At 38.4% G+C, this 12,918-nt stretch overlaps 1 protein-coding gene across 3 annotated transcripts in view; it reads left to right on the top strand.

Annotated features, from left to right (window-relative positions):
* STK33 (serine/threonine kinase 33) overlaps positions 1-12,918 on the top strand; it is a gene marked incomplete at its 3' end in the record, with an annotated part of 82,174 nt that overhangs the window by 32,922 nt on the left and 36,334 nt on the right. The gene's annotated exons all lie outside the window — the stretch shown is intronic.

Raw genomic sequence — 12,918 nt, 5'->3', positions numbered from 1 at the left:
GGGATTCAGAAAAGCCAAGGTCTTCTAACAGTGTCTGTTGCCTGGCTTGAAATCTTGAGTAATTATTCATTTACATATTGCTTTCCCCCATTGGACTAATGCCTTGCGCAGTGACCCTATGTCTTTTTTTTTTTTTTTTGCGGTACGCGGGCCTCTCACCGTTGTGGCCTCTCCCGTTGCGGAGCACAGGCTCCGGACGCACAGGCTCAGCGGCCATGGCTCACGGGCCCAGCCACTCCGTGGCCTGTGGGATCTTCCCGGACCAGGGCACGAACCCGTGTCCCCTGCATCGGCAGGCGGACTCTCAACCACTGCGCCACCAGGGAAGCCCTTGTGACCCTACGTCTTACTGGTCTTTGTATCCCTGTACCCAGAACATTACCTGGTCACAACAGGAACTTTGGAAGAGGATGCTACTACCTCTCAGTATTTATTTTCTCTTTCTTCTGTGGAAATGAGGATCCTGGCTTTTAGCTGGTAACATTGCTATCTTGTCTTCTTTGCTAGTTCTTCCCCATCGTTGCTAGTTATGGTGCTGGTCAATGAGATCTAAGAGGAGGTAGGAGCAATTTCTGGGAAGTGTCCTTAAATGGAGGAGGTATGGCCTTCCTCACATCCATCTTCTTCCCTAGTGACTGAAATGCAGCTGTGATGGGTGGAGTTTAAGTAGCCATATTAGATCATAGAGTGGAATTTATAAACGGGATAGCAGAGCAACAAGATGCAAGGAACCAGGGCTCTTAGCATATAGAGCTGCTATGCCAGCCCTTGATTGCCTACCTCCAGACGTTTTTATATGAGCAGGAGACAAACGTCTGTCATCTTTGAGATACTGTGAAATATGCAGTTAAACCTAATACCAATTAATACAATAATAAATAATTGCTGGATGAGTAGATGATTCAGTAAATGAATATCTGTAGGTATGTCAGAAAATGTCTGAGAATGGAAATTAGAGATTGTCTTAGAGACATAGGAATATTGCTAAGTAATATTTATCTATGCCGAAAGTTATTTTACACCTATGACTTGCTAGACACTGTGTTAGGTACTGCAGATACATGATATGCTTATAATGCAGTAGTAATGTTGAGAGATGATGGTGGCTTGGACAGGGTGGTAGCAATAGAGTTGAAGAGAAATAAATGTAATATATTTTTTAGGTATATTTGATAGGGCTTGGTGATGGATCAGATAAGAGATAAGGATAAGGGAGGTATCAGGATGATTTTTAGATTTTGCTTTAACAGCTGGTTGGATGGTAGTGCCATTTGCTGAGATGTGGAAGACTGTAGGAGAAATAGATTTTTTTTTTTCTGGGGGAAGAGTGGTGAGTCAAGAGTTCCATATGAGACATGCTAAATTTGAGATGCCTGTGTAGCATTCAAGTGGAGATTTCAAATAGATCATTGAATGTATGAGCCTGGAACTCGAGAATAATGAGCTGGAGATATAAATCTGTGAATCCTGAGTATATAGATGCCATGTAAAGCCATTGGGCTGAAGAGATAAGTTAGGAAGAAAATACAGATAGAAAGGACAAGAGGCCTCAGCACCCTGCCTTAAACACTACAACATTTAGAAGAGGAGAAGCTAGCAGTGGAGGCTGAAAAGGAATAGCTGATGAGGAAGAAGGAAAGTCAGGAGGGTGGTACCAAGGAAATTAAGTGAGAAGAGTGTTTGAGAAAGCAGGAGCAGTCAGCTCCCAGGTAAACGCTGCCGAGGGGTCAAGATGAGAATGAGTTTTCATTAGAATGGCCAACAGAGGGGTTGATGGTGACCCTGAAGGCCTAGATAGGTTTAGATACCATAAATTTATAGTGATAGCATTCTGATTTTCTTTTGGCAATTTCTAATCATTTTTTTTGAATAACATTTTCTTTAAGGACTAAAGAAATTGTCTTCACTCAAAAATGGTTTATATCTGCCCTCTTCTGTGAATGTGTTGAACTCTCAAATGATTCTGTGCAATAAGTATTTCTGGCCTAAAGTAATTGTGCAAATGAGTTAGCAGCTAGATCATTGCAAAACTACTGAGTAGATTTGCAGTACAGCAAAATAAAAACTGTAAAACAGATGGTATGCTTTAGAAATCTATCTCTTTTCAGCATCACACAACATTCGGGTTTGGCCATTTAATTATTTGTTTTCTAATTAGTACAACTTTATTTCTGGCTTTGGTCATTTTTCCAGAAGTCTCCATTTTTGAGCCTCTGTAACATTTGTCTCTATGTAGTCTTTGCCAAATGGATAGAGAAGTGACAGATAGCGTGTACTATATCAGACTATCCTAAGGAGTTCAGTGTATGAAGTTTAGAATACTGGCATTTTGTAAACTTCTGAAAGGCAAAACTCTTTTCTTCTTAACCACTTGAAGTCTTGCTTCCTGTAATTCATATCCTGTTTGAAATAATCTAAAGAGAACACATCAGTTCTCTCAGTGCCTTACTGCTTTATAAGCAGAACTGATCTTCCAATACCGAACAAATAGTAACATTCTTTTCAAAGAGCTTTATTGGATAAAAAGTTTCTATGGTTTACCTATATATTGTGCATTTTGAAATACAGTACATATCTGAAAAGTATTCTGAGAAAAATAATCATTGCTTCGCTATGTACATTTAAGTGAATGGGTCTTAAACAGATATTGTCATCCTGGTTTAAAAAGTCAAAGATCGGGACTTCCCTGGTGGCGCAGTGGTTGAGAATCCGCCTGCCAATGCAGGGGACACGGGTTCGAGCCCTGGTCCGGGAAGATCCCACGTGCTGTACAGCAACTAAGCCCATGTGCCACAACTACTGAGCCCATGTGCCACAACTACTGAAGCCCGCACACCTAGAGCCCATGCTCTGCAACAAGAGGAACCACCGCAGTGAGAAGCCCGCGCACTGCAACAAAGAGTAGCCCCCGCTCGCTGCAACTAGAGAAAGCCTGTGCACAGCAACGAAGACCCAACACAACCTAAAATAAATAAATTAATTAATTTATAAAAAAGAAAACAAAAACCCAGGTATTTTAAAAAAAAAGTCAAAGATCAGATGCAAGGAAAAACAGCCAATAATGACTTTACTACAAAGGAAGAGTTTGATGATGACTCCCACTGCCAAGAGTGTGCCTGTTATCCTCTTTATCCTTTTCTTCTTTTTTGCCCTTTTCATTCTCAGCAGTGGTTCAGGACTTCATTCCTTATTAGATAGTTATGGTTGCCCCTTGGTATTAAGTCCCCTGGTAACAACTAACACCAAGAATTTGCATACTTAACAAGTTTCCCCAGTATTTTTAATGCCTGCTATATTTAAGAACTCTGTCATAAATTAACAAAAGCATTTTTCTTTTACGGCTTGTCAAAAAGTAGTTTCCGGAGTTGAGCTCTACTGGTATTATTCAGTAATTCCTTCAACAGATTCTTTGTGTGTGTGCCTACCATGTGCCAGGCCCTGTGCTAGGTAATAAAATATAGTTAAAGACATATAGGACCTAGTCTCTGACATGAGGAACTTACAATATAATAAGGAAAACAAGCTATGTATAAGATACAAAGCAAGGAAGAAAATGATAAATGACATAAGAAATTGCCAGATGAACAGAGAGATACAGAGGCAAGCAAGTGTGAAATCAGGAGTTCAATTTGACTGACAAAAAAGATGCCTGAAGGAAAGAAGTGGGAAATAAGACTTTAGAAAAGGAAAGAAAATTGTGAGGGCACTTGAATCCCAGGCTAAAGAGTTTTAACTTCCTGCCATAGATAGTGGGGAACAATTGCAAGCTCTTTGACGGAAGGAAATTATTATTATAGTGCGTCAGTCTTGCAGGGTGGCTTATTTTAAATGGGACAACAGTCATTTAAACGTCTGTGTTGATTTTAACAAGTGTCTTTTGATTTTAATTCATTGGGCACTATATGGGTACAAAGATGAATAAAACACAGTCTCTCCCATTGAGTGATTTACCACAAATTACAGTGTACTTTGCTTTTTAGTCACACTTTACAAATGCTCTTGTAATGAACTGTAGGGTCTAACTTCAGAACACTCTTTCCTATGTGTGAACAGGGTCCTTGTTCACTAATTCACAAACTGTTATTTAGGCTTTGGTCATTAGCTTTTAATCTTTAGCCTGTACACTCTATGTAAAAGAATTGGAATTTTCTGATACCTAACTAATTATTGGTAATTATTCTAATACCTAACTATTTTTTTTCCTACTGTGTATTTTCTTCCTAAATATATTAAGTCTCTTACCTTTATTTTACTATTGATATATTCTTAAATTCTGAATTATCTTACGTATATGAATACGCTTTGAAAGCCCTCTTTAATGAAGGTTTTTTAATAAATAAGAATTATGTTTGGAAGCTCATGAACCAGGAACCTTGGGCATTTACTCAAAATTCAGTGATTGATATATACTTAATAATTCAAACAAATATTTATTGAATAACTACTATGTGCTGTGGAGGACACAAGGATGAGTCTGGCATAGTCCCTTCCTACAGGTTGCCCAAAGCATAGTGGAAAGTTTAAAACAAAAACACAGGCAGAGAATGAGTATATGATGTGTGTGTGTGTATACATATTTTATATATATATATATATATATATATATATATATATAAAATATACTGTATAAAATATATATTCTATAAAATATGTATTATATATTTATAACATATTTGTACTTATTAATGTATATTAAATATATATTATATTTAATATATAAAACATGTATTTATATAGTATAGTAGTAGTACTATTAGGTTTTTAAGAAGAGAGCTATTATTCCCTTTAGGGGGGTTACAAAAACCACTTAAAGTGAAGGTAATATGTGAACTGACTCTAAATAAATGGGTAAAAGTAGAAATTAAAGTTGGAGTCATGGTAAGAAGGCAGGGGATTCTAGATAGAAAGAACTTTACAAAGATATAGAGAAAGAAAAAATGAAGTATATTAGTAGTTCTGGTTTTTTAGAATCATAGAAGACATGAAGGGAAGTAGTGGGAAATTAAGCTGTAAAGGCAGATTAGGGCTATTTTGCTCTAGACCTTGGCCTACATAGAGAAGACTTTGTATTTGACTTGTTTGACAATGTATTGCTACTGAAAGGCACTGAAGTACCAGATCATAGCTGAACTTATGTGAGTTTTGTTTTCTGCTTTGTCCCTTCAACCCTTGTGGAATGATTTGAGTGGACTTGGATGGGGTCTGTGGGCTATTCTGAGGGGGGAGCTCCTCTTCTAATGCAGTATCCTGGCTGAAATAGTGTGAAGCCAGAAGGGCCCTAGGAATAAATTTGAGGGATCCTTATGCACAGATCATGGCTGAAGGGCAGAAACAGGATCTTAATGGGGAGATAGAACAGGATAGGCATTGGAGCAGGTTGGGAACAAGTAGCAAGTGTCTAAGATTCTTCACAGGTCAACTCTATCAGTTAGTGGGTTGGTGGATGTATTGCTGGCCAGGGCAGACAGAACTTCAGGAAGAATAATCTGGCAACAGTATGTGTGATATGGTTTGCAGAGTGGCAAGTAAAGTTGGAGAACTGAAATAGGACTCAGGTGAGATAATAAAGATTGGAACGAGGGCAGTGAGAACGGAACAGAGGAGAGGAGAGAAATAGACATTAGAAAGATAATCAACACAGTTTTTCAACTAAGAAGAAATGTTAGATAAAAGAGTAAAAGGAATAAAAACTTTTTCAGGTGACTAGGAAAATGGGGTAAGACAAAAGTATAGAAGACTTACTGGTTTTGTAGATTGGAAGAAGAATGAGGTGCTTTTTGGAACAGTATATTCAAACGTCTGTGCTTGAATAATTTCAGAAAGACTGAAAAGTAACGAATCTCTTCAGATATTTTTAGGTTGAGCTTAAAAGTTTTTCATCATAAATGTAAATAATTACAAGGGATATAATTTCCTATATATTGTAAATGTTGGTAATTAAAAATAAATCTAACTTTTTTTTACATATATAACACCTCCATCTCATCCAATTTAAAAAATTTATGAACAAATTATCCTTTAACAGAAACTTTAGAGTTCTGTCTCCTCAAGCACCACCAGGTCCTCCGCTTTGGGACTCAAAGGGCCAGCGTCCTTGCAACAGCAGTTCAGTCTCCATAGGACTTGCTGGGATTTGGGCTTCAGGACAACCTGGGGCTACATCCATGTGGACAGGACCTGGGTTTGCTAGGGATCCTCCCAGGGAGGCACAGCCAGGAATTGAAGTGTTTAGAAATGCAGTTGAGAGGTAGGTTCAAGATGGCAGAATAGAAGGATGTGCGCTCACTCCCTCTTGCGAGAGCATCAAAATCACAACTAACTGCTGAACAATCTTCAACAGGAAGGCACTGGAACTCACCAAAAAAGATACCCCACATACAAAGACAAAAGAAAAAACACAATAAGACGGTAAGAGGGGCGCAATCACAATAAAATCAAATCACAAACTGGAGAACACTTATACCACAGAAGGCCACCCACTGGAGTGAAGGTTCTGAGCCCCACATCAGGCTTCCCAACCTGGAGGTCTGGCAATGGGAGGAGGAATTCATAGAGAATCAGACTCTGAAGGCTAGTGGGGTTTGATTGCAGGACTTTTCCCTGGGGGAAACAGAGACTCCACTCTTGGAGGGCACACACAAAGTAGTGTGCTCATCGGGACCCAGGGGAAGGAGCAGTGACCCCATAGGAGAATGAACCAGACCTACCTGCTAGTGTTGGAGGGTCTCCTGCAGAGGCGGGGTGTGGCTGTGGCTCACCATGAGGACAAGGACACTGGAAGCAGAAGTTCTGGGAAGTACTCCTTGGTGTGAGCCCTCCCAGAGTCCGCCATTGGCCCCACCAAAGAGCCTGTAGCCTCCAGTGCTGGATTGCCTCAGGGCAAACAACCAACAGGGAGGGAACTCAGCCCCACCCATCAGCAGACAAGCGGATTAAAGTTTTACTGAGCTCTGCCCACCAGAGCAACAGCCAGCTCTACCCACCACCAGTCCCTCCCATCAGGAAGCTTGCACAAGCCTCTTAGATAGCCTCATCCACCATAGGGCAGACAGCAGAAGCAAGAAGAACTACAATCCTGCAGCCCGTAGAACAAAAACCACATTCACAGAAACATAGACAAGATGAAAAGGCAGAGGGCTATATAACAGATGAAGGAACAAGATAAAACCCCAGAAAAACAACTAAATGAAGTGGAGATAGGCAAACTTTCAGAAAAATAATTCAGAATAATGATAGTGAAGATGATCCAGGGCCTCCTAAAAAGAATGGAGGCAAAGATCAAGAAGATGCAAGAAATGTTTAACAAAGAACTAGAAGAATTAAAGAACAAACAAACAGAGATGACCAATACAAGAACTGAAATGAAAAATACACTAGAAGGGGGCTTCCCTGGTGGCGCAGTGGTTCAGAATCTGCCTGCTAATGCAGGGGACACGGGTTCGAGCCCTGGTCTGGGAGGATCCCACATGCCACGGAGCAGCTAGGCCCGTGAGCCACAACTACTGAGCCTGTGCATCTGGAGCCTGTGCTCCGCAACAAGAGAGGCCGCGATAGTGAGAGGCCCGCACACCATGATGAAGAGTGGCCCCCGCTTGCCACAACTAGAGAAAGCCCTCGCTCAGAAACGAAGACCCAACACAGCAAAAATAAATTAATTAATTAATAAAACAAAGGACTAGTCTTAAAAAAAAAAATACACTAGAAGGAATCAATAGCAGAATAACTGAGGCAGAAGAACGGATAAGTGACCTGGAAGACAGAATGGTGGAATTCACTGCTGCAGAACAGAATAAAGAAAAAAGAATGAAAAGAAATGAAGACAGCCTAAGAGACCTCAGGGACAACATTAAACACAACAACATTCGCATTATAGGGGTCCCAGCAGGAGAAGAGAGAGAGAAACGACCCGAGAAAATATTTGAAGAGATTATAGTTGAAAACTTCCCTAACATGGGAAAGGAAATAGCCACCCAAGTCCAGGAAACACAGAGAGTCCCAGGCAGGATAAACCCAAGGAGAAACATGCTGAGACACATAGTAATCAAACTGACAGAAATTAAAGACAAAAAAAATTATTGAAAGCAGCAAGGGAAAAATGACAAATAATATACAAGGGAACTCCCATAAGGTTAACAGCTGATTTCTCAGCAGAAACTCTACAAGCCAGAAGGGAGAGGCACGATATATTTAAAGTGGTGAAAGAGAAGAACCTACAACCAAGATTACTCTACCTGGCAAGGATCTCATTCAGATTCGACGGAGTAATCAAAAGCTTTACAAACAAGCAAAAGGTAAGAGAATTCAGCACCACCAAACCAGCTCTACAACAAATGCTAGAGGAACTTCCCTCAGTGGGAAACACAAGAAAAGGGCCAACAAAAACAAACCCATAACAATTAAGAAAATGGTAACAGGAACATACATATGGATAATTACCTTAAACGTGAATGAATTTAATGCTCCAACTAAAAACCACAGGCTCGCTAAATGGATACAAAAACAAGACCCATATATATGCTGTCTACAAGAGACCCACTTCAGACCTAGGGACACATGCAGACTGAACGTGAGGGATGGAAAAAGATATTCCAGGAAAATGGAAATCAAAAGAAAGCTGGAGTAGCAATACTCATATCAGGTAAAATAGACTTTAAAATAAAGAATGTTACAAGAGAAAAGGAAGGACACTACATAATGATCAAGGGATCAATCCAAGAAGAAGATATAACAATTATAAATATATATGCACCCAACATAGGAGCACCTCTATACATAAGGCAACTGCTAACAGGTATAAAAGAGGAAATCGACAGTAACACAGTAATAGTGGGGGACTTTGACACCTCACATACACCAATGGACAGATCATCGAAACAGAAAATTAATAAGTAAATACTAGCTTTAAATGACACAATAGACCAGATAGATTTAATTGATATTTATAGGACATTGCATGCAGAAACGGAAGATTACACTTTCTTCTCAAGTGCACATGGAACATTCTCCAGGTTAGATCACATCTTGGGTTACAAATCAAGCCTCAGTAAATTTAAGAAAATTGAAATCATATCAAGCATCTTTTCTGACCGCAACGCTATGAGATTAGAAATCAGTTACAGGGAAAAAAATGTAAAAAATACAAACACATGGAGGCTAAACAGTGCGTTACTAAATAACCAAGAGATCACTGAAGAAATCAAAGAGGAAATCAAAAAATACCTAGAGACAAATGACAACGAAAACACGATCCAAAACCTATGGTGTGCAGCAAAAGCAATTCTAAGAGGGAAGTTTATAGCTATACAAGCCTACCTCAAGAAACAATAAAAATCTCAAATAAACAATCTAACCTTACACCTCAAGGAACTAGAGAAAGAAGAACAAACAAAACCCAAAGTTAGCAGAAGGAAAGAAATCATAAAGATCAGAGCAGAAATAAATGAAATAGAAACAAAGAACACAATAGCAAAGATCAATAAAACTAAAAGCTGGTTCTTTGAGAAAATAAACAAAATTGATAAACCATTAGCCAGACTCATCAAGAAAAGGAGGGAGAGGACTCAAATCAATAAAATTAGAAGTGAAAAAGGAGAGGTTACAACAGACACCACAGAAATGCAAAGCATCCCAAGAGACTACTACAAGCAACTCTATGCCAATAAAATGGACAACCCGGAAGAAATGGACAAATTCTTAGAAAGGTATAACCTTCCAAGACTGAACCGGGAAGAAATAGAAAATATGGACAGACCAATCACAAGTAATGCAATTGAAACTGTGATTTAAAATCTTCCAGCAAGCAAAGTCCGGGATCAGATGGCTTCACAGGTGAATTCTATCAAACATTTAGAGAAGAGCTAACACCCATCCTTTTCAAACTCTTCCAAAAAATTGCAGAGGAAGGAAGACTCCCAAACTCATTCTATGAGGTCACCATTACCCTGATACCAAAACCAGACAAAGATACTACGAAAAAAGGAAATTACAGACCAATATCACTGATGAATATAGATGCAAAAATCCTCAACAAAATACTAGCAAACAGTATCCAACAACACATTAAAAGGATCATATACCATGATCAAGTGGGATTTATCCCAGGGATGCAAGGATTCTTCAATATACGCATATCAATCAATGTGATACACCATATTAACAAATTGAAGGATAAAAACCATACTTGATCATCTCAACAGATGCAGAAAAAGCTTTTGACAAAATTCAACACTGATTTGTGATAAAAAATCTCCAGAAAGTGGGCGCAGAGGGAACCTACCTCAACGTAATAAAGGCCATATACGACAAATGCACAGCAAACATCATTCTCAATGGTGAAAAACTGAAAGCATTTCCTCTAAGATCAGGAACAAGGCAAGGATGTCCACTCTCTCCACTATTATTCGACATAGTTTTCAAAGTCCTAACCACAGCAATCAGAGAAGAACAAGAAATAAAAGGAATACAAATTGGAAAAGAAGAAGTAAAACTGTCACTGTTTGCAGATGACATGATACTATACATAGAGAATCCTAAAGATGTCACCAGAAAACTACTAGAGCTAATCAATGAATTTGGTAAAGTTGCAGGATACAGAATTAATGCACAGAAATATCTTGCATTCCTATTTACTAATGATGAAAAATCTGAAAGAGAAATTAAGGAAACACTCCCATTTACCATTGCAACAAAAAGAATAAAATACCTAGGAATTAACCTACCTAGGGAGACAAAGGACCTGTATGCAGAAAACTGTAAGACACTGATGAAAGAAATTAAAGACGATACAAACAGATGGAGAGATATACCATGTTCTTGGAAGAATCAGTATTGTGAAAATGACTGTGCTACAGGAATCTACAGATTCAATGCAATCCCTATCAAATTACCAATGGCATTTTTTACAGAACTAGGACAAAAAAATCTTAAAATTTGTATGGAGACACAAAAGACCCCAAAGAGCCAAAGCAGTCTTGAGAAAGAAAAATGGAGCTGGAGGAATCAGGATCCCGGACTTCAGACTATACTACAAAGCTACAGTAATCAAGACAGTATCATACTGGCACAAAAACAGAAATATACATCAATGGAACAGGATAGAAAGCCCAGAAATAAACCCACGCACATATGATCACCTTATCTTTGATAAAGGAGGCAGGAATATACAATGGAGAAAAGACAGCCTCTTTAATAAGTGGTGCTGGGAAAACTGGACAGCTGCATGTAAAGGAATGAAATTAGAACACTCCCTAACACCATACACAAAAATAAACTCAAAATGGATTGAAGACCTAAATGTAAGGCCAGACACTATAAAACTCTTAGAGGAAAACATAGGCAGAACACTCCATGACATAAATCACAGCAAGATCCTTTTTGACCTACCTCCTAGAGAAATGGAAATAAAAACAAAAATAAACAAACGGGACCTAATGAAGCTTAAAAGCTTTTGCACAGTAAAGGAAACCATAAACAAGACGAAAAGACAACCCTCAGAATGGGAGAAAATATTTGCAAATGAAGCAACTGACAAAGGATTAATCTCCAAAATTTATAAGCAGCTCATGCAGCTCAATATCAAGAAAACAAACAATCCAATCCAAAAATGGGCAGTAGACCTAAATAGACATTTCTCCAAAGAAGACATACAGATGGCCAGGAAGCACATGAAAAGATGCTCAACATCACTAATTATTAGAGAAATGCAAATCAAAACTATGATGAGGTATCACCAATTAGAATGGCCATCATTAGAAAATCTACAAACAGCAAATGCTGGAGAGGGTGTGGAGAAAAGGGAACCCTCTTGCACCGTTGGTGGGAATGTAAATTGATACAGCCTCTATGGAGAACAGTATGGAGGTTCCTTAAAAAACTAAAAATAGAATTACCATATGACCCAGCAATCCCACTACTGGGCATATACCCAGAGAAAACCATAGTTCAAAAAGACACATGCACCCCAGTGTTCATTGCAGCACTATTTACAATAGCCAGGTCATGGAAGCAACCTAAATGCCCATTGACAGATGAATGGATAAAGAAGATGTGGCACATATATGCAATGGAATATTACTCAGCCATAGAAAGGAGCGAAACTGGGTCATTTGTAGAGATGTGGATGGGTCTTGAGACTGTCATACAGAGTGAAGTAAGTCAGAAAGAGAAAAACAAATATCGTATATTAACGCATATATGTGGAACCTAGAAAAATGGTACAGATGAACCAGTTTGCGGTGCAGAAATAGACACACAGACATAGAGAACAAACATATGGACACCAAGGGGGGAAAGTGGCGGGGAGGGGGGTGGTGTGATGAGTTGGGAGATTGGGATTGACATATATACACTCATAAGTATAAAATGGATAACTAATAAGAACCTGCTGTATAAAAAAATAAATAAAATTAAAAAATTTTTTTTAAAAAAGAAACTTTAGATTATTCGTTCATTTCTTTGAATTTGTTTTTGTATTGCATTTCTTCCACTGCATTTATCCCAATGTAATATATATTTTTGCATGAAAGACTTTTTACTAATCACCCTATCATTTGTTTCATTTTGCAAAAAACAGCTCAAATATATATTTATATTTTTGTTTTTATTTCTCGTGACCCTAGGGCTCTAAATTTTTAAAAACTATTTAAGAGTGACTTTAATTATTTGTTTATAATTGATCAAGGGAATGTAATTATAATTGTTAATAATTATCAAACATAAGTCAAATTGTATTGGAAAAATATCTGTTTAGTGGATGGATAGGGCTACATTTCCCCCCAAATAGCCATCCATCCATGATTGAATGTTACTTAATGTTAGAGAGAGACAGTGTTCAGCATCAACTGTATTATTGTTTTCAGTTTTCATAGATGTAAGCACTGAGAACCTTATAAACAAGTAGAAGGAATTTTGATGTAGCAG

Source organism: Leucopleurus acutus (assembly GCF_964270905.1).
Source record: "Leucopleurus acutus genome assembly, chromosome: 8".
Classification (NCBI taxonomy): Eukaryota; Metazoa; Chordata; class Mammalia; order Artiodactyla; family Delphinidae; genus Leucopleurus; species Leucopleurus acutus.
Note: the sequence above shows the minus strand (reverse complement) of the source record. Positions and strands in the feature narration are given on the sequence as shown.